The sequence below is a fragment of the Musca domestica genome, unplaced genomic scaffold (assembly GCF_030504385.1).
Source record: "Musca domestica strain aabys unplaced genomic scaffold, Musca_domestica.polishedcontigs.V.1.1 30, whole genome shotgun sequence".
Lineage (NCBI taxonomy): Eukaryota > Metazoa > Arthropoda > Insecta > Diptera > Muscidae > Musca > Musca domestica.
Window position 1 is genome coordinate 3,787,457 of NW_026712300.1, and position 24,912 is coordinate 3,812,368.

At 39.4% G+C, this 24,912-nt stretch overlaps 1 long non-coding RNA gene across 2 annotated transcripts; it reads left to right on the top strand.

Annotated features, from left to right (window-relative positions):
* The first annotated feature begins 12,748 nt into the window (after window positions 1-12,748).
* LOC131803496 (uncharacterized) lies at window positions 12,749-24,109 on the top strand. 2 transcript variants are annotated; one of them, XR_009342617.1, is made up of 9 exons: window positions 12,749-13,371; window positions 16,316-16,425; window positions 16,553-16,611; window positions 20,701-20,807; window positions 20,872-21,007; window positions 21,341-21,430; window positions 23,569-23,644; window positions 23,729-23,856; window positions 23,916-24,109. It is a non-coding gene; the product is annotated as an uncharacterized LOC131803496 (long non-coding RNA). The 2 variants fall into 2 exon arrangements; XR_009342618.1 differs by lacking the exon at window positions 21,341-21,430.
* The last annotated feature ends 803 nt before the right edge of the window (window positions 24,110-24,912 follow it).

The window sequence follows — 24,912 nt, forward strand, 5'->3', positions numbered from 1 at the left end:
GCAATTTATTTTAGAAATTATTTTTTGTAATAGGGTTTTCGGAATTTTTCGACAAATTCACCCTACCTTCGGCATTCTTTGCAGGCATATTTACCAACATATATTGGTGAAAATTAATAGTTTTTTCTTACTAGATTTGCAAAATTTGTAAATATAATTTAACATTTGGCTGAACAATTGCAACCAAGTAGGGTTTTTGGAATTTTTGGACAAATTCACGCTACATTAGACATTCTTTTCGGATATTTTCAGAACAAACTTTAGTTGAAAATATTCCTTTGTGGCTATTTTCTTAAATTTTTTGGGCAATTTATTAATAGTTGTTGGTACTATTTGTGATCCTCTCTAGGATTTGGATATTTTTTGAAGAATACACCCTACTTTCGGCATAATCTTGTAAAAATTGCCAAATTTTGCATTAAATATTCTGTACATCTACTCAATTCACAGCACATTTACACTATCTTTGTATAAATATCGTACTATTGGTGGTAAACATTTGGAAATTTGTCATACATTTTGGAAAAAACACCCTATAATTTATTGATATTGGAGCAATTTTAGTAATATTTGTCACATAGGAAAAGATTTTCTTAATTTCTCTCCTATTGAACAATATTTATAACTTTTTGAAGTATTTGGAGGTTTTAGGTTTTGGAAATTTCTCATTTCCCTTCCATTTTCATACCGTTTCCATTTTTTTGTTATAAATTTAGCAACACGTTTTATTAGAGCCGCTGACATTGTTCTGAAGAGTGTAGACTATTTTGAACAACTTGATGTCACACATTTCACAGTTTGCAGCCTCGAAATTCGTCTATCAGAAATTCGAGAATTGTGGGATAAGGTCTTGCACACTTACACTGAGTGTAAAAAATACCTCACGGCATCCGAGACTGCACAGGTTGAAAATATTGATGTCGTTGAGGATAAATACAATAATGCATTTATCGCATACCATTGGTGTTTGACCACCATAAAAACGCATTTCGACCGCCTTAAATCCCCAATCAGTGATAATTGTTCCCCTGCTGCGGCTCCTCAGACCTTACCTCCTGAAAACTCCACTATTGTAGTTAATAATGATAATGTGACACCACCTTCAGGCTTGCTTTCGAGCGAACCTATCTTATCGGTTCCTGTGCAGTCTGTTTCTTCAACCGTTAAAGCTTGTTTACAATCTTCCGCCTATCAAATTAGTTCAAATCCTCCCTTCGATAAACATTGTCTGCCCTTGCCGCCAATTAATATAGAAGTCTTTGCTGGAGATTTTGTATCTTGGCCAACTTTTCGAGACCTATTCACCACCCTGTTCGTTAGTAATTCAGGCCTTTCAAACATAGAACGTCTCTGCCATCTAATACAGAAGACAACCGGTGAAGCTCGCGAAATTGTTTGCAGATTTCCACTCACAAATTGTAGTTTCCCCTTAGCGTGGAAAGCTTTGTCGGATGCGTATGATAGTAAGCGCATCGTGGTGAATAGTCACATAAAAAGTTTATTTGATATTCCACTTTTAAAGTTTGAAACTTGTTCGGGATTGAAAACTATCCAACGTGGCATAAATACCTGCCTTGCTGCAATGGCCGTCTATGACGTCGCCACGGATCAGTGGGATCCAATTCTTGTACATATCTGTTTGCAGCGCTTGCCTTTAACCACCTTGACGTTGTGGAAGCAAAGCATCAAAAATAAGTCGTTGTTGCCTTCCTGGCCAGTTTAGATGCTTTCCTCATAAAGAGAATACAAACAGTGTATTCAGAGCATACAGGAAAATCAGTCCATAGAAAAGTACTTGCCCAAAATCTCCTATTCCATCTACTAAATTATTGTGGCCAAAGAATGTTCATCCTCCCAGGCCTGCAAAGAAATCGTTATCGTCAAACAGTGTTTCACCTCATCACTCCTCCACTAGATCGTTGGCATCCACGCATGTTCGTACATCTAGTTCAGTCATGAAAAAATCATTGGTACATGAGTCAAAATGTGTTGCTCTTCCTCCTAGGCCAAACGGTTATTGCTCAATTTATCCTAACCAAAGTCATATTCTCCGACTTTGCCCACAGTTTATACAACTTTCGTTTGAGGACAAATTCTTAATTGTGAAAAAGAATAAGTGTTGTATAAATTGTCTCTTATGTGGCCATGTAGTGAAAAATTGTCATAGCACAAATAGTTGCAAATCTTGCAATCAAAGGCATCACAGCCTTCTTCACCGGCCACAAATTAGTAGATTTGTTGCAGAATCATCATCAAACCCATCTATGGTATCTACTAACATTAAACAGAGTAAGTCTTCACCTTCCTGCATGTCTTCCCAAAAACTCGGTTTAAAGAATATACCTCCGGCTTTTACCAAAGTCAAAAGTCGAGGTGTAAAGACCCCTCCGGCTTTTACAAAGGTCAAAAGTCGAGGTTCAAAGACCCCTCCGGCTTTTACGAAGGTCAAAATTCGAGATCCAAAGCCCTCTGAAACGCACCCACTCTCTGCAAAACATAATTCAAACAGTCAGTCTCCCAACACCATTGAGGAAAATATGCTCTTGGGAACTGCACTAGTAAACATTGTTCATAATGGTAAATCTTACACTACTCGTGAAATTGTAGACCCTTCTTCTAAGGCATCAATTGTTAAATCTTAAATCTTCATTAAGGGGAATTCCATCGTAGAACTGAGTTCGGTTATATACCAAATCATCGACCACTTTTATATCGGGGAGTTGTGAAGAATTATTTTCGATGGTTTCTATCAGGGCTAAGTAATCATCTGATTTAAAAGCTAAGGAATCAAGATCGATTAAGGCCTTGACATCCAGAGAAATCTCCTCCATATTATACCTTGACAAAATATCAGATACTATGTTCTGGGTTCCTATGATCTATCTCAAAAGAATATGCCTGGAACTGTAGGCTCCATCTAGCTAACCTTCCGCTCAGATCTCGATGTGACATGAGCCATTTTAAACTGCTATGGTCAGTTATAACTGTGAAAGGCATCAACTATATATATGGCATGAATTTTTAAATGGCCATCATCACAGCCAAACACTCCCTCTCAATCACCGAGTAATTTTTCTGAGCAGAAGTCAGCTTTTGTGAAAAATAAGTAATGGGATGTTCTCCACCCCCATCGTCTCTTTGAAATAATACTGTTTCTATTCCCAAGTCTGAGGCATCGCTTTGCACATAGAAATGTCTGGTAAAGTCTGGGTGTGTCAGAACTACTTACAAGGGCTTGTTTCAATCTGTCAAATGCAACCTTCACCTCCTCTGTGAACGTGAATCGTTTTCCTTTTTTGAATGTCTCGAAGATGGGAGCCGAATGACTCCATGCACTCTCGCTCTCTTCAATCACACCTAGGTCTAGCATCCTATCCAATCCCGCATACATAAGCTTCTGCACAGCCGGGGAAACGGGATAATGCCTATCTTTGACCGGGGTTGCATCGCGAGTATCAATTGAATGGATCTCAGCTTTAGTCTTTCCCAAGCCATACTTATTAATGCAAGAAAATTTGTCCTTCACTATTGGCAAACGAACTCGTTGCTCCTCGGACAAAGAATGGCTGTCAACATCACCGATCTCAAACTCACCACAGAGACTCACTTCCTGAAGAGACAAACCGTCCACTGGAGCAAACATTTGGAGAAGTTTCATGAAATCTACACCCAGAAACAACTCACGGCTCAGAAAATTTTAGTGGAAACTTGACCAAAAATCCTTTCTCTCGCCTCGCTATATTCTTTGATTCGGATATTAAGAGGTTTCAACTCCCTCAATCTCGGCTTTACTTCTGCCTTTATACTGTCTCGCTCTACATTCTTCAAAATAGAAACGTTAGAACTACTACTACTCTGTTCTGGGCTTAAATTGGTGTTGACCTCACCTGCAAAGACTGAGGTGGGTTCCTGAGCCGGTTTCCCTGACACTTCGGACAATCGGTGATGGTAACACCTTCTTGGCCACACCTATAGCAGAAAATCCTTCGAGGCTCCCGGCACTCCAGCCAGCTATGACCCACAACACTGCAGTTCCAAACATTTATACTTGGATGTCATAGTCACGGCATCAACTTCAATTTCACCTCGGGGTTCCTCTTCCATGTGCCAATCAAGCTCATGCACTTTCTGTGGTGTGTTGTAGCGTTGCTGTCTTTGGGTCTATACAAGATTTTCAGCTTTCTTCACCTGTCTATAAAAATCACCCAAGCCATTTATCTGAGCAGAGTGGTGCTACCACTAACCTGATTGGTGGTTGTGCTGGTGCACCACTTGATGTGAACCCTGGTGGCGGTTGGATAAAAGGACCAAGTGGCAATGGTCTAGGATCGTGAATCGGTCATGATTTACTGCCCGGATATGGTAGTGGGTAACCCCTTTATAAATTAGGCTGCTGAGACGTTAAGCCTGACGCCAATACATGTGAGGACAAAATGACTGGCTCCAGGGATGTCCGGGCTGGTGCATGTGGTTCCGCTGCTGGCTTGCGAAAATAATTGATTAGTCGCATCATTGTCCCCAACAACGAACGCTTGGTCGCTTCAGCAATTCTAGGTTTCAGAACTCTCAATCTTTCTTCTTCCTGTTGATGATATTGCAATTGAGACAGGGCGATGGCAGAATTTATAATTTCCCTAACCCCTGCGCTGACTGCTGAGTCTGCTGGTGGAACAATTGGTCTATTCGGTAGTTGCTGCAACCCGGTCAAGACACTATAGTTTGGTGATGCAACGCTTCCATATGACCAAAAAGACGTGTTGAACGAGTTAGCGGCCTCTTCGATGTTTAAGGGAAGTGGTGGGGGTGCCGATGAACTGGACATTGATGTTGTGACTGAAATACCTTGAGCTGAGACGACACCATGTGCTAAATGTGCAATATCAGAAGCAATGGGACCACTATGCGCGGCAGTTGTAACCCGTTGTGCGTTAGAAGGAACGCTGTGAACTGCGGTAACAACACCGCTTACGGCTGTAGCTTCGGTAGTGGATACCACCTCATTTTGCCCTAGAATCGGTCTACCTGCTAAACCTATACTCGCAGCTCTAGTAAGAGGCATATTGCTACTTGAAATTATAAACCCAGTAAACGAAAACACTCCGAAAAAGCGATAAAAAAATATCAAAATGAAATCTGCCATAAGAGTTTGCTCGAATGTAAACCTAAAAGTAAATGAAAACAATTATAGTAACTCAACTTAGAAAATCAATTCAATGCAATTCAGTTCTTTCAAATTTAATTCAAACTTTTCACTTTTACTGGTTATTCTGCATGGCATACAAATTCTACTCTCCAGCAGAATAATTTTGATGAACAACAAATTGGAAAATTCAAATGATGTTAGGTGGTGGGTTCTCAGGTCAAAACAGTGGTAAGTCAAGATCAAATAAACTGTTTCTGTATGAATTTTAAAATGTTTCACTTTTTTGCACAGATTTAGTGAGTTACACTGGCAAAACTGTGAAATTTAAATGAAGTAAAAATGAACTGAGAAATTGAAATAGAAAACGTGGCTTACTCAGTCATCCCTCCAGAGGTTCCAGGACCGATGGAAACTCTAGGTAAGTCTGAGATCAGCTACCAAATTCCGTGTACTGAAATAGACGGACAGAAACTAAAATCTAAAAAAAAACAAATTCGTTTGAGACCTACAGTTCATATTTGCATGTCAGCGCGTCACCTGCCTTCTTATAGGCTGCATAGACGGGTCTCCACAAATGCGAACTGATAAACCAGACGAATTTCTTCAACGTTATAACTTTAAGATATCTGAAATTTTAACTTTACTGAATAATGAAATTTTATTATAAATGCTAGTGCAATTAGAAGTATTGATTCAACTGGATCGACTAAGACACTGGAAAAAAATAAAAATCATATTTTTCCGAAGTATAAGTGATGTTTACCCGAGTCTTCGATGAAGCAACGCGTAGGGACTCTTAATTAAGCCTAGACAGGACTCATTGAAGATTCACGGTAAGCACATTTATACACTACGACTAACAATTATTAAAATCTAACGACATGTCTCAGGCCCCACGTTCTGGGCGCCATGTTGTAACAAAATAACGAAAATAGCTATGTTTGTTCTTAAGTGGCGTTGCCGGTATGCTGGCGTATAGCGCGGCTATGGCTCTTAGGATGGGGGTTGGTTCTTGCCACTTTTCAGACGTTCTCGGTTGAACAAAAAAAAAATCATACCGGACTTGCAAAAAAAATAATTAAATTAAATTGGGTAAAAGTAACCTGAAACATGTCAATAAAAAGTACGAAAGAAAGCGTTCATCTAAACTTCAACCAAATCCTAATTTCGCTTTAACTATCACCACAGAAACAGTACTCCTGACGGCTGACCAACCAGGAGATGGCCCTCCCTCCGAGAACACCTCTCGTCATGACGTCTATTTATTTCTGATGTCCTAGAGTTGGCCCTTAACTAACCACATTTTATACCATTTCCACCACTTTTTAATAGGGCTTTAGGCCCAAGACGTATTCATCTTTTGTATAAAAATTTTGTACATTTTATTTAACCTATCTTTACAGTTCAATGATAGGAGCAATTCACAACAGCTCTTACATGTTATGTTATTATGTTCAAATTCAAATTGAAAAAAAATAATAATGACAAAAAAATCAAAGATAAAAATTTTAGCTTCAAAATTAATCCAAAATATAATATTTGTTCCTTTCCCTTTTTTTCTCTTTCTGGTTGCATAGGTGGACGACAAAAAGTAGGGAACGATAAAGGCAGCTAATGTTTGAGGTTCTTCCCAATAAGTAAGTACGTAAGTATGGTTAAAGTTTATCTTGTTAAATTTTCCGCCGTTCGCGGAAGCATAGCTGAGTGCTATCGGACGCGTCCACGGGTTGCGGATAGTGGAACGCCCGGTAGATATATCGGGCAGCTGCGAATTAAATAAGCAGTCGCGGACAGCTCAGCGGTTTCTAGGGGGAGAGTCTCGGACCAAATATCCGAGTGCCTGTGATCCCTGGACTCGACGAGGCGACACTGGCGCCCCTAAACTACCCAGTCGACGGCCTGGTCCACCGCAACGGACTCGCTAATGCTGGGGTATTACGTAAACCGTGCCCATCAGTGTTCCAAGGTTTGCAGTCAGGGTACCGACTGTATTAGAACGGTTGCCTCGTCGATACCTGGGCGCCTCGACGAGTAACAGGCTTAGTTGCCAAGTCCTTACCATGATATGGAGGCTATGTCATGGCGGACCTCGTCACCTCCACTGTCCAAATATCGTATGGAGAACTTTTTTAATAACAAAACAACAACAACAGACAAAAATTCAACCACCTCTTTGGAGGTGTCGACCCAGGACATGGCCACGGACAAGATCCTAACTCCGGGCGGGGATGTGACTCTGCAAGCATACAGAGACGTGGTATGCGAGAGCATACAGCGACAAAGCGAACAGCTGTCCGCCCTTCTAGAGAAGACCACTCTGAGACTCAGCCAAGAGAGTGTGCCCTCCGGTTTTGGGAATGACTCACCCCTCTCTGATGAGGAGCTCGACGTCACCGTCATACCCTCACCTTTGAGGGGTGAGTTAATCCGAAATACTGAAGGGGACACTCAATCTAGTGCCAATGCGAGGTCAACTCCTGTGGAAGGGGTTCCATCGGTACCTACTAGTGCGGCCAACCTCCGGGTGGAGGAGGGCGTCGTGGAAGGGGACACTGTTGTTCCTGTTAACCACGATGACTCCGGATCGAAGGAGGGAAAAATATGGAGGGGATACAAACGATCGGTGAGGTATTGTAAAAGCTTCATCGATCGTGATCCCCTACAGATTACAGATAGGGATAAGGCCCTGATTAAGAGGAACCTAAAGGCAGTACGGAAGTTCGAAAAGAACCATCCGGAACCTCCAAAATGTTCACTCGAAAAGGACGTTGCCTCTCTTTTTACAGATCTCGCCAGGAAGGTAAGTCCGTCTGAGGACAAACCAACGACCGAGGCTGGGGTGGAGGGCAACACCACTCCCGAAGATGGTAAGACAGCTTCGGCTGCTGCACCGTCAACGGAATCAAGTGCAGCCCACCCCCCATATCTAACGCAGGGAAGCGGAAGAATAAAAGGAAGGACGCACCTTGCGGAAATGCTGCCCCGGTGGATACAAAGGAGGCCAAACCCTCTTCTCGTGCAACGATGAAGAGAGGACGGTCAACGGAGAAACCACACCCCGACACAAAGAAACCGTCAACGGGCAAACTTCCTCCTCCGCCAACTGCGTTTTCTGCGCCAGTAGCTGGCAAGAAGACAGTGGCAAGGCCGGTAGAAACAGCCTCTGTGGACCCTAAGCCTGCTAAGGCTAATTCTGCCACCACCAACCCATAACCTTCGAGCCAGAATTCGAGGAAGAGGAAATATTCCCAAACCCTATACCCGAACAATCTCCGTGTAGCGGTCATCGAGCTGAGCCGGAAGGCAAAATCAGCGAAAATCGGTGGCTTCTCATTGAGGATCGTCTGAGGGAGCAGGTTTTCCTAGGGGATGACCCTTCTAGGCTACAATTTGGCAGTGCTACCGTCTACAAGGGAGTGAAGGTCATCTGCTGCGAAAATGAGGAGTCGAAGAACTTCCTTGTGACCGCAGTAGCTGGCCTTCAAGGACTTTGGTATGGAAGTGCACTTGCTGCTGTATCCCTGAAGGAAATCCCCTGCAGGAGGATATTGACAGCATGGGTGACGCCGCCCTCTGTGGACCCGTCACGCGTGCTGACAACATTGGGGAAACAAAATCCCAATCTCTGTACGGACAGCTGGCGCTTAGTTGGCTCAAGTACGGAGGGAGGAGACCTGGTCATAAAGGTATCTGTTGATACTGCTGGCCAGGAACACCTTTAGGCGCGTGGGGGGAAATTGCACTTCGGCACAGGATGGATTCGGTTCCGTCTAACGCCGCTGTCGCAATAAATCTGCATCACTGTAAGGCAGCAGGGGCTGAGCTTCTCCTATCCCTCTCCAAGCTTGAAGTTGACATAGCCCTGATCCAGGAACCTTACATCTTTAAGAATAAGGTAACTGGACTAGGGAGTGAGCGGTACATCACCTATGCCACCTCCAACGGGGAAAAGGTTAGAACGTGTATCGTTGCTAGGAAAAACTTAAACTTAATCTTCCTCAATAATTTCAGCGGAGGAGACGCCACGGCGGTCAGACTGGAGACTCGGACGGGCAAAATCATCTTCCTCGTCTCCCTGTACCTACCCTTCGAATACCCCGACCCGCCAGGCCAAGTGGTAGAGGAGCTGGTTACAAAATTGGGTGGAAAAGGCGGTCTGATCGTTGGATGTGATGCCAACGCTCACCACTCTCAATGGGGCAGCAGCAACACTAATGTCCATTTTTGATTTTATTTTAACACATAATCTCAAAATTTGTAACCGGGGAAAGGAGGCGACTTTTTGTAACAAAAATAGAGAGGAGGTCTTAGATCTCACTCTCACTAACATGGATGAATCGTTTATACTGAACTGGAAAGTTTCGACTGAGTGCTGCATAGGAACCCGAGAAAGGCTCGATGGAACCAATTTGCAGAGAACACTGCATGGATGCTAAGGTCCACTGGAGATCTTCCAGTGGCTTCTACAAGGGATGTGGACGACTCTGTCAAGTTGTTAACAAGGATCTTGATCGGTAGCTACGAAAGAGCTTGTCCGCTAACTCTCCCGGGAAAAGGCACCAGCCTGTATGGTGGTCAAAAGACCTAGCCCAGCTCAGGAAGACAAGCAGACGTTTCTACAACAGGGCCAACAAGACCAAACTGAGTACGGACTGGGAAGCTTATAAATCAGCCTTCAATAAGTACAATAGTGAGATCAAGAAGGGCAAAGGACCGTCTTGGGTGTGTTTTACCGAGTCCATAGATGATGTCAACGCGGCCTCACGATTCCGTAGAGTACTTTCAAAGGATCCAAAATCCATTGGAAGCATAAAGCGGGCTGACGGTAGCTGGACTGACTCAGGTCTAGAGACTCTCAATCTACTAGCCAATACACACTTTCCGAACTGCTCTGATGCGGTATATGACCGATTGGTAGATCGGCCTAGTCAGCATCGTGGGACGGAAGACGTAAGTCTGGCTGATAGAATTGTAAACGCCCCCAAGATCTTGTGGGCCATAAACTCATGCACACCTTTCAAGTCACCGTGTCCAGATGGCATGTTCCCCGCTATGCTACAGCATGCATCGACAGTGATAATACCATTCCTGGAAGTGCTTTTTTAAGGCTTGTTTGCTTGTACGCTGACAACACCGTGGATGCAAACCCACTAACTCTTTTATATCCTATCTATTCTACTCTAACCTCCTAACTTTTCTTTCACATTCATTTCTTCTAAATTAGGATGATCACAATGAGCCAATAGGTCTCCGAGTGGAGTGGTTGTTTTTACACAACCACACATCCTTTAACCTAACCTAACCTTATCCCTTTTAATTTATATTTTTTTCTTTATAGGAATCGCGGAATTTAATTATACGGCTTCGTCTGTCTGTCCGGAGTTTAAAGTAGTAATTGTCGTTTGGGAAGATACCAAGCCATGCTGGTGCAGCAGTGGTGTAAGATCTGCACCTCCCTCGATGGATTGGATGGGGGATGTTGTGGCTCAAATGCTCCGATCGTTTGGATCTTTATGTATAAGATTTATTTTATTGTTTTTAGATATTTATTCAATTGTTTCGTTTTTAAACTTTTTTGTTTAAGCTTTGTTGTTTTCAAACTTTGTTTAATTTTAGGATAAGTTCAATTTTTCTTTTATTTTTTTAAATTTTTATAAAAATGTTTTATTTTTGTTATAAGTTTTCAACTTCTGCCTTTGGTCTTTAAATTTCAATTTTGTTTAAAAAAGTTTGTATTTTGTGTTGTTTGTTTATGTGTTTCAAACAAATAAAAAAATTGAATTCACTTTTCAACATGTTGTACATCATAAAAACTTTTATTCATCTTTCCTCTGCTGGTTACGGGGAGCCACACATCCAATCTTCTTCGCAGGTAAAATAAGAAAAAAAAAGATTTTTCTGACAATTTTGGCCACGAAATTCTGGTTGCCATATTCTTGATTTAATTATTCCTTTTTATTTTCCCCTTTGGTGACACTTAGGGGACTGGAACACACAGCTGTTTCCTATATAAAGTTGGCAACACTCTTCTTCTTCTTATTACTGTTATCATTTATTTTAATGGTTAAACATTTAAGAGGCGCACACCACATGTCACAGGCTATAGTATCTATTACGAACTTCAAATACCGAATTTGAGACATTTCCGGTGAATAATGTCGGTAAAATCATTAAAATACCCAATATGGGGAGATACCGTTATATGGGAGGTATACGAAGACATGTACATATACTTTTCTGTATAAGGCTGTGCTATCCATTACGAACTTTAAATGCAAACATTTTTGTTGTTGTTGTATCTCAGGCTTTTTTCAGCTTCAAAAATACATCTTTGCTGTGACCAGGCTCCAGGCAGAAACAACAGCGTACAAGTTCTGTTTCACTTTTTGCATTTATCTGCGAGCAGCGCTAACTCAGCAGATCTTCAAACGTTTATATATATTTTATATATATATAGACTGTAAATATCTTAACTGCGCCAAAAAATTAAATAACGCCTGCCCGATCCTCTACTAAGCCTGGATAAACAAAAGTATTTTTTTGATAATTAAGAACTGTGCAAATCAATATCTTGAACAAGTAAAAAGCAGTAAGTTCGGCCGGGCCGAACTTTGAATACCCTTTACCATTTAGAACGAATTTGAAATTTTTCGAAAAAGATAACATTCGGTAAAAATTCATTTTAAAAATTCCGAACATAGCCGTTATATTAGGGCCTGTACGACGTGGGCGATACATAGGCATTTTTTGTCACAAGCTATTACCATATTCAAATTTGAAACTTGAAATGAACGGCGAATAATGTAGCCAAAATCATCGAAATACCGTACATAGGGAGGTACCTTTCTATAGGAGCAATTAAAAGACCTGGACCTGTATAGGCAATTTTCTGTACAGGCTGCACCTTTCATTACGAACTTCAAATACGACATCTCAAACAATTTCGGTGAGTATTGTACCTAATATCGTCAAAATTCCGAATATAAGGTGGTACTGATATATGCGACCTATACGAAGACCGGGACTTGCACAGACATTTCTTTGTCTCAGGCTGTTGTAGTATCCATTTCGAACTTCAAACACCAAATCTGAAACAATTCCGGAAAAAATTGTCCCTAAAATCATGAAAGTACCAAATATAGGGAGGTACCGTTATATGGGGGCTATACGAAGGCGTGGACCAGCATGGCCATTTACAAACTTAATATGCCTACTGGAAAATAAACATGCGTGCAAAATGTTTGCCTTCTATTTCAATTCGTGCGAATTATAGAGTGATTACAACAGACAGACAGACGGACATGGCTAAATCATCTTACAATTTTACGCTGATCAATAACATATATACTTTGTTGGGTCTAAGGTCATTATTTCGATAAGTTACAAACGGAATGAAAAAATGAGTATATCCTCCATAGTATGGTGGAGGGTATAAAAAGAAAATTATTTAAGATAAATTGAGAAATTTATTCTAATCGGGCGCACATTTTCGGTGTGATTGCCTAAAAATTAAATTTGTTCTCTATTCGTTCCAAATTTAATTTTGAATTTCACTTAAAGTTACTTTTTTTTTCACCGATAACTAATCTTTTCAGATTGGTGACTGCCTAGATTTGGATTGAACGAAAGGTAATATTGGAACACATGACATTTTCTTTTTCTGTATGGATACCCTCAACTAGGTCCACATTTGGCCAGTTTGTTGAATACGACATCATTTCAAATGCATTTAGATGTGTTTCATCGTGTCTTCCCGATTCCAGACTCTAACGTCATAAATCGATGACTAACAGCTCTGCGACCTTGTGTACAACACTCTTCTGCCTTGTGCCATAGTTGCGTATAGGAATATAAAGGAAGAGTGCACAAATGGTCAAGGACAGTCACAACGTGACTGCTCAGGAATCGAAGACATATTGTTAGAGTCTGTAAATCTGGTATGCTTCCGTTCGTAGTCCAACGAATTCTTTCTGACCACTGCTGTTGGTGTCTAGGGGAGTTTCCTCCTATGGTTACAAGAAAAAGTTTTCCATGGTCTCAACGATCAAAAAAGATAACAAGAGAAGTTACTAGTTGGATATTTAATTCACAGAAGGGAAGTATATATAGAAATGCTGAAAATTTTATAAAAAGTATTAATAAGTTTTTTTTTTTAACTTTCCAGGCATTCATTACGTTCAGGCAATAGAATTTGCCTGTCCTGCAAAAACAGGAAATTACACATGATGGTAAGTTCGAGAAATTCTGTTCTCCTTTTTTCTCCAGCAGGTGTACCATCGACTAGACTTTCAGCTTTTGTCAGAATGTCGGATACGATGGTTTGCAAATGCACTGAGGTGTATTTGTTCTTTTTCTCTTCTGGCTTCCAGACTCTAGTTTCGTAAGTCGGGTAAAGTACGGATCTGAGACCTCGTGTACAACAGTTCCCTGGCCCGTGCCAAAGAGCGAACGACTACTGCTTCACCGCGAAAGGGGAATTGCACTAATGGTCAAAGACGATAACCTTGTGACTCCTCCGGATGCGCAGACATCAACAAGAGTCGGCAAACCCAGAGTGCTTTAATTCGTACTCTGACTTCGCAATCCTGACATCTGCTGTTGGAGTCTAGATGATTGGACGTCTGTTCGAATGAAAAAACAGGGTTCCGAACAACACCATCATCAAATCTTCTAGCCGAGACTTATAGAGGACCTACTGTCAGAGCTTCTAAACTCAACGTAAGATGTAGTTTAAATTAATTGCATAGTTTTTGTAATTTTGCCCTGGAAAATTGAGAAAAATTATAAGAACTCTAATTTTATAAACAAATATTATTATAATTATATTATATTATTATAACCAAAAATTAGCTAAATAACTTTGTAAGTATGGCTTGAGATTGATATTTCACATCTAATTTCATTTATATATATTTTTTCCTTTTTAAATCCATCTTCTAATTATTTTTATTTCCTTTGCTTATATAAGTACCTTATTATAAGTACCCCTTATTTTTTCTTATCTTCTACTTCGTAAAGACATTTTCCAACTGGCTTAACAATGCCACACTTGAAAAAATAAAGGGTACTTCCGACGGAACTATGGACAGAAGATCGCAGAGAACATTCTATTTCTGATAAATTGTGATCCCATTCTCGGTGATCTTCTCTCAGATATGCTCAAATCGCTGATAAAATGGATTGATTTACCCTCTCCGAGGCATTTGCTTGCGGTGAGTGAAAAGCAGTCTTGATGTGGTTTATACAAAAAGTTTAATTATGTGTGAAAATTATTTGCCAATAAATTGTTTCCCATTATCAGATACAATTACTTCTGGGGTGGTCTACCCCAATGAAGATAAAACTGTTTCCCATTTTAGTTCTGGGATACGGACCTAAGAAGTCTACATAAATTCGTTTAAAAAGCCTTTCTGTAATAGCTTCGGTTCCCATAGATGGACGAAGAGTCGAATTGGCTGGTTTCTTCTCTTTGCAAACATCACAAATTTATATAAAATTTCAAACTTGATTACATTTACTTTAAAAGCTAAGGAATCAAGATCGATTAAGGCCTTGACATCCAGAGAAATCTCCTCCATATTATACCTTGACAAAATATCAGATACTATGTTCTGGGTTCCTATGATCTATCTCAAAAGAATATGCCTGGAACTGTAGGCTCCATCTAGCTAACCTTCCGCTCAGATCTCGATGTGACATGAGCCATTTTAAACTGCTATCGTCAGTTATAACTGTGAAAGGCATCAACTATATATATGGCATGAATTTTTAAATGGCCATCATCACAGCCAAACACTCCCTCTCAATCACCGAGTAATTTTTCTGAGCAGAAGTCAGCTTTTGTGAAAAATAAGTACTGGGATGTTCTCCACCCCCATCGTCTCTTTGAAATAATACTGCTCCTATTCCCAAGTCTGAGGCATCGCTTTGCATATATAAATGTCTGGTAAAGTCTAGGTGTGTCAGAATTACTTACAAGGGCTTGTTTCAATCTGTCAAATGCAACCTTCACCTCCTCTGTGAACGTGAATCGTTTTCCTTTTTTGAATGTCTCGAAGATGGGAGCCGAATGACTCCATGCAATCTCGCTCTCTTCAATCACACCTAGGTCTAGCATCCTATCCAATTCCGCATAAATAAGCCTCTGCACAGCCGGGGAAACGGGTATCGATTGAATGGATCTCAGCTTTAGTCTTTCCCAAGCCATACTTGTTAATGCAAGAAAATTTGTCCTTCACTATTGGCAAACGAACTCGTTGCTCCTCGGACAAAGAATGGCTGTTAACATCACCGATCTCAAACTCACCACAGAGACTCACTTCCTGAAGGGACAAACAGTCCACCTGAGCAAACATTTGGAGAAGTTTCATGAAATCTACACCCAGAAACAACTCACGGCTCAGAAAAATAACAAGATGTCCGTAGCCGCAGCACATCATTATGTGGTTCCGCTGCTGGCTTGCGAAAATAATTGATTCGTCGCATCATTGTTCCCCAACAACGAACGCTTGGTCGCTTCAGCAATTCTAGGTGTCAGAACTCTAAATCTTTCTTCTTCCTGTTGACGATATTGCAATTGGGACAGGGCGATGGCAGAATTAATAATATCCCTAACCCCTGCGCTGATTGCTGGGTCTGCTGGCGGAACAATCGGTCTATTCGGTAGTTGCTGCAACCCGGTCAAGACACTATAGTTTGGTGATGCAACGCTTCCATGTGACCAAAAAGACGTGTTGAACGAGTTAGCGACCTCTTCGATGTTTAGAGAACTGGTGGTGGTGCCGATGAACTGGACATTGATGTTGTGACTGAAATACCTTGAGCTGGGACGACACCATGTGCTAAATGTGCAATATGAGAAGCAATGGGACCAATATGCGCGGCAGTTGTAAACCGTTGTGCGTTAGAAGGAACGCTGTGAACCGCGGTAACAACGGCTGTAGCTTCGGCAGTGGATACCACCTCATTTTGCCCTAGAATCGGTCTACCCGCAAAACCTGCACTTGCACTCCGAAAAAGCGAAAAAAAAATATCAAAATGAAATCTGCCATACGATTTTGCTCGAAAGTAAACCTAAAAGTAAATAAAAACAATAATAATTAATAAACTAAAAAAATCAATTCAATGTAATTCAGTTCTTTCAAATTTAAATGAAACCTTTCACTTTTACAGGTTATTCTGTACGGCATACAAATTCCACTCTTCAGCAGAATAATTTTGATGAAAAACAAATTGGAAAATTCAAATTATGTTAGGTGGTGGGATCTCTGGTCAAAACAGTGGTAAGTCAAGATCAAATAAACTGTTTCTGTCCTACAACTTGTACATTTCGTAAGTTGTAATAAGGTTAGCCCTCTTAATATCATATCTTAAATAATCCAAATAAAATGTTTCTGTTTTTCAATTCAGGCACTACGACTACTTCAGCTACATTTAACTGGATCTTCCGGAACTCTTGGGAAATTGAGGTGAGCATTGGAAAAATTTAACGTAAGGTAAGTTTAAATTAAGTTAGAAGTAAGGGTTCCATTGTAAATGTTTTAATATTTAATTTTGAGATTTTCGCTTTATTTTAAAATTCATCTTAAATTAAGTAAACAACAAAATAACTTCTATCCTCATATACATGTATGCAAAAAATGGAACTCTTGGGAAATTGAGGTGAGCATTGGAAAAATTTAACGTAAGGTAAGTTTAAATTAAGTTAGAAGTAAGGGTTCCATTGTAAATGTTTTAATGTTTAATTTTGAGATTTTCGCTTTATTTTAAAATTCATCTTAAATTAAGTAAACAACAAAATAACTTCTATCCTCATATACATGTATGCAAAAAATGGATTTATATATATATATATATATATATATATATATATATATATATATATATATATATATATATATGCTTCAGACTTCGTGAATTATTTGATTTATTGCTTCAAATCCTTTGCGTGAAAAATGCCAATGGGATGGCCTTTATGATCCTCTACTTCGTAAAAGCATTTCCCAACTGGCTTAACAATGCGACACTTAAAAAAATATGGGGTACTTTCGACGGAACTATGGACAGAAGATCGCAGAAAACATTCTATTTCTGATAAATTGTGATCCCATTCTCGGTGATCTTCTCTCAGATATGCTCAAATCGCTGATAAAATGGATTGAGTGAAAAGCAGTCTTGCCAATAAATTGTTTCCCATTATCAGATACAATTACTTCTGGGGTGGTCTACCCCAAGGAAGATAAAACTGTTTCCCATTTTATACCCTCCACCATACTATGGAGGGTATATTAACTTTGTCATTCCGTTTGTAACTCCTCGAATTACTCATATCAGACCCAATAAAGTATATATATTCTTGATCAGCGTAAAATTCTAAGTCGATTTAGCGATGTCCGTCTGTCTGTCTGTTGTAATAACGCTATCTTTCTAATGAATTGAGATAGATGGCTAAAATTTTGCACATATGTTTATTTTTCAGCAGGCATTTTAAGTTCGTAAATGGGCCATGTAGGTCCACGTTTTCATATAGCCCCCATATAACGGTGACTCCCTATATTCGGTATTTTGATGATTTTAGCGACATTATTCACGGGAATTGTTTCAAATTTGGCATTTGAAGTTCAAAATGGATACTACACCATAAGACGGAAAATTGTCTGTGCAGGTCCACGTCTTCGTATAGCCCCCATATAACGGTACCTCCCGATATTCGGTATTTTGATTATTTTAGCGACATTATTCACGGGAATTGTTTCAAATTTGGTATTTGAAGTTCAAAATGGATACTACACCCTAAGACAGAAAATTTTCTGTGCAGGTCCACGTCTTCATATAGCCCCCATATAACAGTACCTCCCTATATTCGGTATTTTGATGATTTTAGCAACATTATTCACCGGAATTGTTTCAAAATTTGTATTTGAAGTTCGTTATGGGAACTACAGTCTGTGACAGAAAATTGTCTGTGCGGGTCCAGGTCTTCGTATAGGCCCCATATATCAGTACCTCCCTATATTCGGTATTTTGACGATTTTAGGTACAATACCCACCGAAATTGTTTGAGATATGGTATTTGAAGTTCGTAATGGATGCTACAGCCTGTTACAAAAAATTGTCTATGCTGGTCCAGGTCTTCGCACAGCTCCGATATAACGGCACCTCCTTATATACGATATTTTGATGATTTTAGCCACATTATTCACTGTTTATATCAAGTTTCGAATTTGAATATGGTAATGGCTTATGACAAACAATGCCTATGTATGTCCACGTCGTATAGACCCCAATATAACGGCTATATTCGGTATTTTTAAAATTTTAAAAGAATTTTTTAAGGATTTTATTTTTTAACAATTTCCAAATTCGTTGCAAATGGTGGAGGGTATTAAAAGTTCGGCCCGGCCGAACTTACTGCTTTTTAACTTGTTAGTTCTGGGATACGGACCTAAGAAGTCTACATAAATTCTTTGAAAAGGCCTTTCTGTAATAGCTTCGGTTCCCATAGATGGACGAAGAGTCGAATTGGCTGGTTTCTTCTCTTTGCAAACATCACAATTTTATATAAAATTTCAAACTTGATTACTCATATTTTTGCCAGAAAAAGTGCTCTTTCACCCTACGAAGAGTCTTGTGGAAACCTCCATGAGAGACTTTTTGGTGGACAGTGTGCTTTTTCAATGATTTGACCCATCAAATCTCGCTGGGTACCCATAGCTTCCAGGCAAAATCTTCATTAAGGGGAATTCCATCGTAGGACTGAGTTCGTTTATATACCAAATCATCGACCACTTTTAGATCGGGGTGTTGTGAAGAATTATTTTCGATGGTTTCTATCAAGCCTAAGTAATCATTTGGTTTAAAAGCTAAGGAATAAAAATCGATTAAGGCCTTGACATCCAGAGAAATCTCCTCCATATTATACCTTGACAAAATATCAGATACTATGTTCTGGGTTCCTATGATCTATCTCAAAAGAATATGCCTGGAACTGTAGGCTCCATCTAGCTAACCTTCCGCTCAGATCTCGATGTGACATGAGCCATTTTAAACTGCTATGGTCAGTTATAACTGTGAAAGGCATCAACTATATATATGGCACGAATTTTTAAATGGCCATCATCACAGCCAAACACTCCCTCTCAATCACCGAGTAATTTTTCTGAGCAGAAGTCAGCTTTTGTGAAAAATAAGTAATGGGATGTTCTCCACCCCCAGCGTCTCTTTGAAATAATACTGCTCCTATTCCCAAGTCTGAGGCATCGCTTTGCACATAGAAATGTCTGGTAAAGTCTGGGTGTGTCAGAACTACTTACAAGGGCTTGTTTCAATCTGTCAAATGCAACCTTCACCTCCTCTGTGAACGTGAATCGTTTTCCTTTTTTGAATGTCTCGAAGATAGGAGCCGCATGACTCCATGGACTCTCGCTCTCTTCAATCACACCTAGGTCTAGCATCCTATCCAATTCCGCATACATAAGCTTCTGCACAGCCGGGGAAACGGGATAATGCCTATCTTTCACCGGGGTTGCATCGCGAGTATCGATTGAATGGATCTCAGCTTTAGTCTTTCCCAAGCCATACTTGTTAATGCAAGAAAATTTGTCCTTCACTATTGGCAAACGAACTCGTTGCTCCTCGGACAAAGAATGGCTGTTAACATCACCGATCTCAAACTCACCACAGAGACTCACTTCCTGAAGGGACAAACAGTCCACCTGAGCAAACATTTGGAAAAGTTTCATGAAATCTACACCCAGAAACAACTCACGGCTCAGAAAAATAAGAAGATGTCCGTAGCCGCAACACATCATTATATGGTTCCGCTGCTGGCTTGCAAAAATAATTGATTAGTCGCATCATTGTTCCCCAACAACGAACGCTTGGTCGCTTCAGCAATTCTAGGTGTCAGAACTCTAAATCTTTCTTCTTCCTGTTGACGATATTGAAATTGGAACAGGGCGATGGCAGAATTAATAATATCCCTAACCCCTGCGCTGATTGCTGGGTCTGCTGGCGGAACAATCGGTATATTCGGTAGTTGCTGCAACCCGGTCAAGACACTATAGTTTGGTGATGCAACGCTTCCATGTGACCAAAAAGACGTGTTGAACGAGTTAGCGGCCTCTTCGATGTTTAAGGGAACTGGTGGTGGTGCCGATGAACTGGACATTGATGTTGTGACTGAAATACCTTGAGCTGGGACGACACCATGTGCTAAATGTGCAATATGAGAAGCAATGGGACCAATATGCGCGGCAGTTGTAAACCGTTGTGCGTTAGAAGGAACGCTGTGAACCGCGGTAACAACGGCTGTAGCTTCGGCAGTGGATACCACCTCATTTTGCGCTAGAATCGGTCTACCTGCAAAACCTGCACTTGAAATAATAAAATAAACACTCCGAAAAAGCGAAAAAAATATCAAAATGAAATCTGCCATACGATTTTGCTCGAAAGTAAACCTAAAAGTAAATAAAAACAATAATAATTAATAAACTAAAAAAATCAATTCAATGTAATTCAGTTCTTTCAAATTTAAATGAAACCTTTCACTTTTACAGGTTATTCTGTACGGCATACAAATTCCACTCTCCAGCAGAATAATTTTGATGAAAAACGAATTGGAAAATTCAAGTTATGTTAGGTGGTGGGATCTCTGGTCAAAACAGTGGTAAGTCAAGATCAAATAAACTGTTTCTGTATGAATTTTAAAATGTTTCACTTTTGTACAGGGATTTTGTGAGTTACACTGGCAAAACTTTGGAATTTAAATGGAGTAAAAATGAACTGAGAAATTGAAATGGAATACGGAAAAGGCGGCTTACTCAGTCATACCTCAAAAGGTTCCAGGACTGATGGAAACTCTAGGTAAGTCCGAGATCAGCTACCAAATTCCGGGTACTGAAATTAAATATAGACGGACAGAATATAAAATCTAAAAAAAAAAACAAATTCGAGACCTACAGTTCATATTTGCATAGCAGTGCGTCACCTGCCCTCTTATAGGCTGCTTAGATGGGTCTCCACAAATGAGAACTGATAAACCAGACGAATTTATTCAACATTATAACTTTAAGATATCTGAAATTTTAACTTTACTGAAATATCAAATTTCATTGTAAATGCTACTGCAATTAGAAGTATTAATTCAACTAGAACGACTAACCCACTAGAAAAAAAAATAAAAATCAAATTTTTCAGAAATGTAAGTGATGTTTACCAGAGTCTTTGATGAAGCAACGTTTCAGGGACTCTTAATTAAACCTAGACGGGACTCACTGAAGATTCACTGTAAGCGCATTTTTACACTACGACTAACAATTATTAAAATCTAACGACATGTCTCAGGCCCCACGTTCTGGGCGCCATTTTGTAACAAGCGTGTTCCAAAATAACGAAAATAGCTATGTTCGCTCTTCAGTGGCGCTGCCGGTATGCTGGCGTATAGCGCGGCTATGGCTCGTCGGATGAGGGGTTGGTTCTTGCCACTTTTCAGACGTTCTCGGTTGAACAAAAAAAATCATACCGGACTTGCAAAGAAAAATCAAATTAAATTGGGTAAAAGGAACCTGAAACATGTCAATAAAAAGTACGAAAGAAAACGTTCACCTAAACTACAACCAAATCCTAATTTTGCTTTAACTATCACCACAGAAATAGTACTCCCGGCGACTGAGCAACCAGGAAATAGCCCTCCCTCCGAGAACACCTCTCGCCATGACGTGTATTTATTTCTGATGTCCCAGAATTGGCCCTTAACTTACCACATTTTAAACCATTTCCACCACTTTTTAATAGGGCCTTAAGTCGAAGACGTATTCATCTTTTGTATAAAAATTTTGTACATTTTATTTAACCTATTTTTACGGTTCAAAGATAGGAGCAATTCACAACAGCTCTTATATGTTATTTAGTATCCATTAAATTCAAATTGAAAAAAAATTATGACAAAAAAATCAAAGATAAAAATGTTAGCGCCAAAATTAATCCAAAATATAATATTTGTTCCTTTCTCTTTTATACCCTCCACCATACTATGGAGGGTATATTAACTTTGTCATTCCGTTTGTAACTCCTCGAAATACTCATGTCAGACCCAACAAAGTATATATATTCTTGATCAGCGTAATCGATTTAGCGATGTCCGTCTGTCTGTCTGTCCGTCTGTCTGTCTGTCTGTTGTAATCACGCTATCTTTCGAATAAATTGAGATAGATGGCTAAAATTTTGCACACATGTTTATTTTTCCAGTAGGCAGGTTAAGTTCGTAAATGGGCCATGTAGGTCCACGTTTTCATATAGCTCCCATATAACGGTACCTCCGGATTTTCGGTATTTTGATGATTTTAGCGACGTTATTCACCGGAATTGATTCAAATTTGGTATTTTAAGTTCCAAATGGATACTACACCCTAAGATAGAAAATTATCTGTGCAAGTCTATGTCTTCGTATAGCCCCCATATAACGGTACCTCCCGATATTCGGTATTTTGATGATTTTAGCGACATTATTCACGGGAATTGTTTCAAATCTGGTATTTGAAGTTCCAAATGGATACTACACCCTAGGACAGAAAATTGTCTTTGCAGGTCCACGTCTTCGTATAGCCCCAATATAACGGTACCTCCCTATATTCGGTATTTTGATGATTTTAGCGAAGTTATTCACCGGAATTGTTTCAAATTTAGTATTTGAAGTTCCAAATGGATACTACACCCTAAGATAGAAAATTGTCTGTGCAAGTCTATGACTTCGTATAGCCCCCATATAACGGTACCTCCCGATATTCGGTATTTCGATGATTTTAGCGACATTATTCACGGGAATTGTTTCAAATCTGGTATTTGAAGTTCCAAATGGATACTACACCCTAAGACAGAAAATTGTCTTTGCAGGTCCACGTCCTCGTATAGCCCCAATATAACAGTACCTCCCTATATTCGGTATTTTGATGATTTTAGCGACATTATTCACTGGAATTGTTTCAAACTTGGTATTTTAAGTTCCAAATGGATTCTACACCCTAAGACTGAAAATTGTCTGTGCAGGTCCACGTCTTCGTATTGCCCCCATATAACGGCACCTCGCTATGTTCGGTATTTTGATGATTTTAGCGACATTATTAACCGGAATTGTTTAAAATTTGATATTTGAAGTTCGTTATGGGAACTACAGTCTGTGACAGAAAATTGTCGGTGCGGGTCCAGTTTCGAATTTGAATATGGTAATGGCTTATGACAAACAATGCATATGTATGTCCACGTCGTATAGACCCCAACATAACGGCTATATTCGGTATTTTTAAAATTTTAACAGAATTTTTAAGGATTTTATTTTTTGAAAATTTCCAAATTCGTTGTAAATGGTGGAGGGTATTAAAAGTTCGGCCCGGCCGAACTTACTGCTTTTTAACTTGTTTCTCTTTCAGGTTGCGTAGGTGAACGAAAAAAAATAGGGAACGATAAAGGCAGCTAATGTTTGATGTTCTTCCCAATAATAAGTACGTAAGTATGGTCAAGGTTTATATGTTTTAATTATATTCCACGTTAAATTCAGTTTAATTATGTTTCTTTTTCTTCCAATTTCAGGAAAGGACAAACAACGAATTAATGTCGATACCACTGAAAATCGACGAGCAAAACGAACTAAAAGCCTGGTTACCTAACCTTGAAAAGAGCTCTGTTCAACGTCTTAAACCTGCACATCAACCAAAGAGGTGAGTACAATTTAATTTCATTTGTTTACCACTTTTAATTTATATTTTTTTCTTCACAGGAAAATCGCGGAATTAAATTATACTGCTTCGTCGTCCGTCTGTCTGTCCGGAGTTTAAAGTAGTAATTGTCGTTTGGGAAGATACAAAGCTATGCTGGTGAAACAATGGCATAAAATCTGCGCCTCGCTCGATGGATTGGATGGGCGATGGTGTGGCTCTTTATGTATAAGATTTATGTATACAATTTATTTATGGGATCTTTATGTATAAGATTTATTTTCTTGTTTTTAGATATTTATTTAATTGTTTCGTTTTTAAACTTTGCTCAGTTGTTTTCAAACTTTGTTTAATTTTAAGATAAGTTCTATTTTTTTTATTTTTCAAATTTTTATGAAAACTTTTTATTTTTGTTATAAATTTTTTGCCTTTTGTCTTTAAATTTTGTTTTATGGCTTTCAATTTTGTTTAAAAAAAAATTGTATTTTGTGTTGTTTGTTTATGTGTTTCAAACAAAAAAAATTTAATTAACTTTTCAACAAGTTGTACATCATAAAAACTTTTGTTCGTCTTTCCTCTGCTGGTTACGGGGAGCCACACATCCAATCTTCTTTGCAGGTAAAATAAAAAAACAAAGATTTTTCTGACAATTTTGGCCACGAAATTCTGGTTGCCATTTTCTTGATTTAATTTTTCCTTTTTATTTTCCCCTTTGTTGGCACTTAGGCGACTGTAACACCCAGCTGTTTCTTAAAAACAGTTGGCAACACTCTTCTTCTTCTTATTACTGTTGTCATTTATTTTAATGGCTAAAAATTTAAGAGGCGCACACCACATGTCACAGGCTATAGTATCTATTACGAACTTCAAATACCGAATTTGAGATATTTCCGGTGAATAATGTCGGTTAAATCATTAAAATACCCAATATCGGGAGATACCGTTATATAGAAGCTATACTTTGCATTTTTCTGCTTGTGCGTATTGAGCAGCGCTAACTCAGCTTCTCGGCAAAAATGTTGAGCTGAATCTCTTCAGACACAGGGACAGACAGCTGCG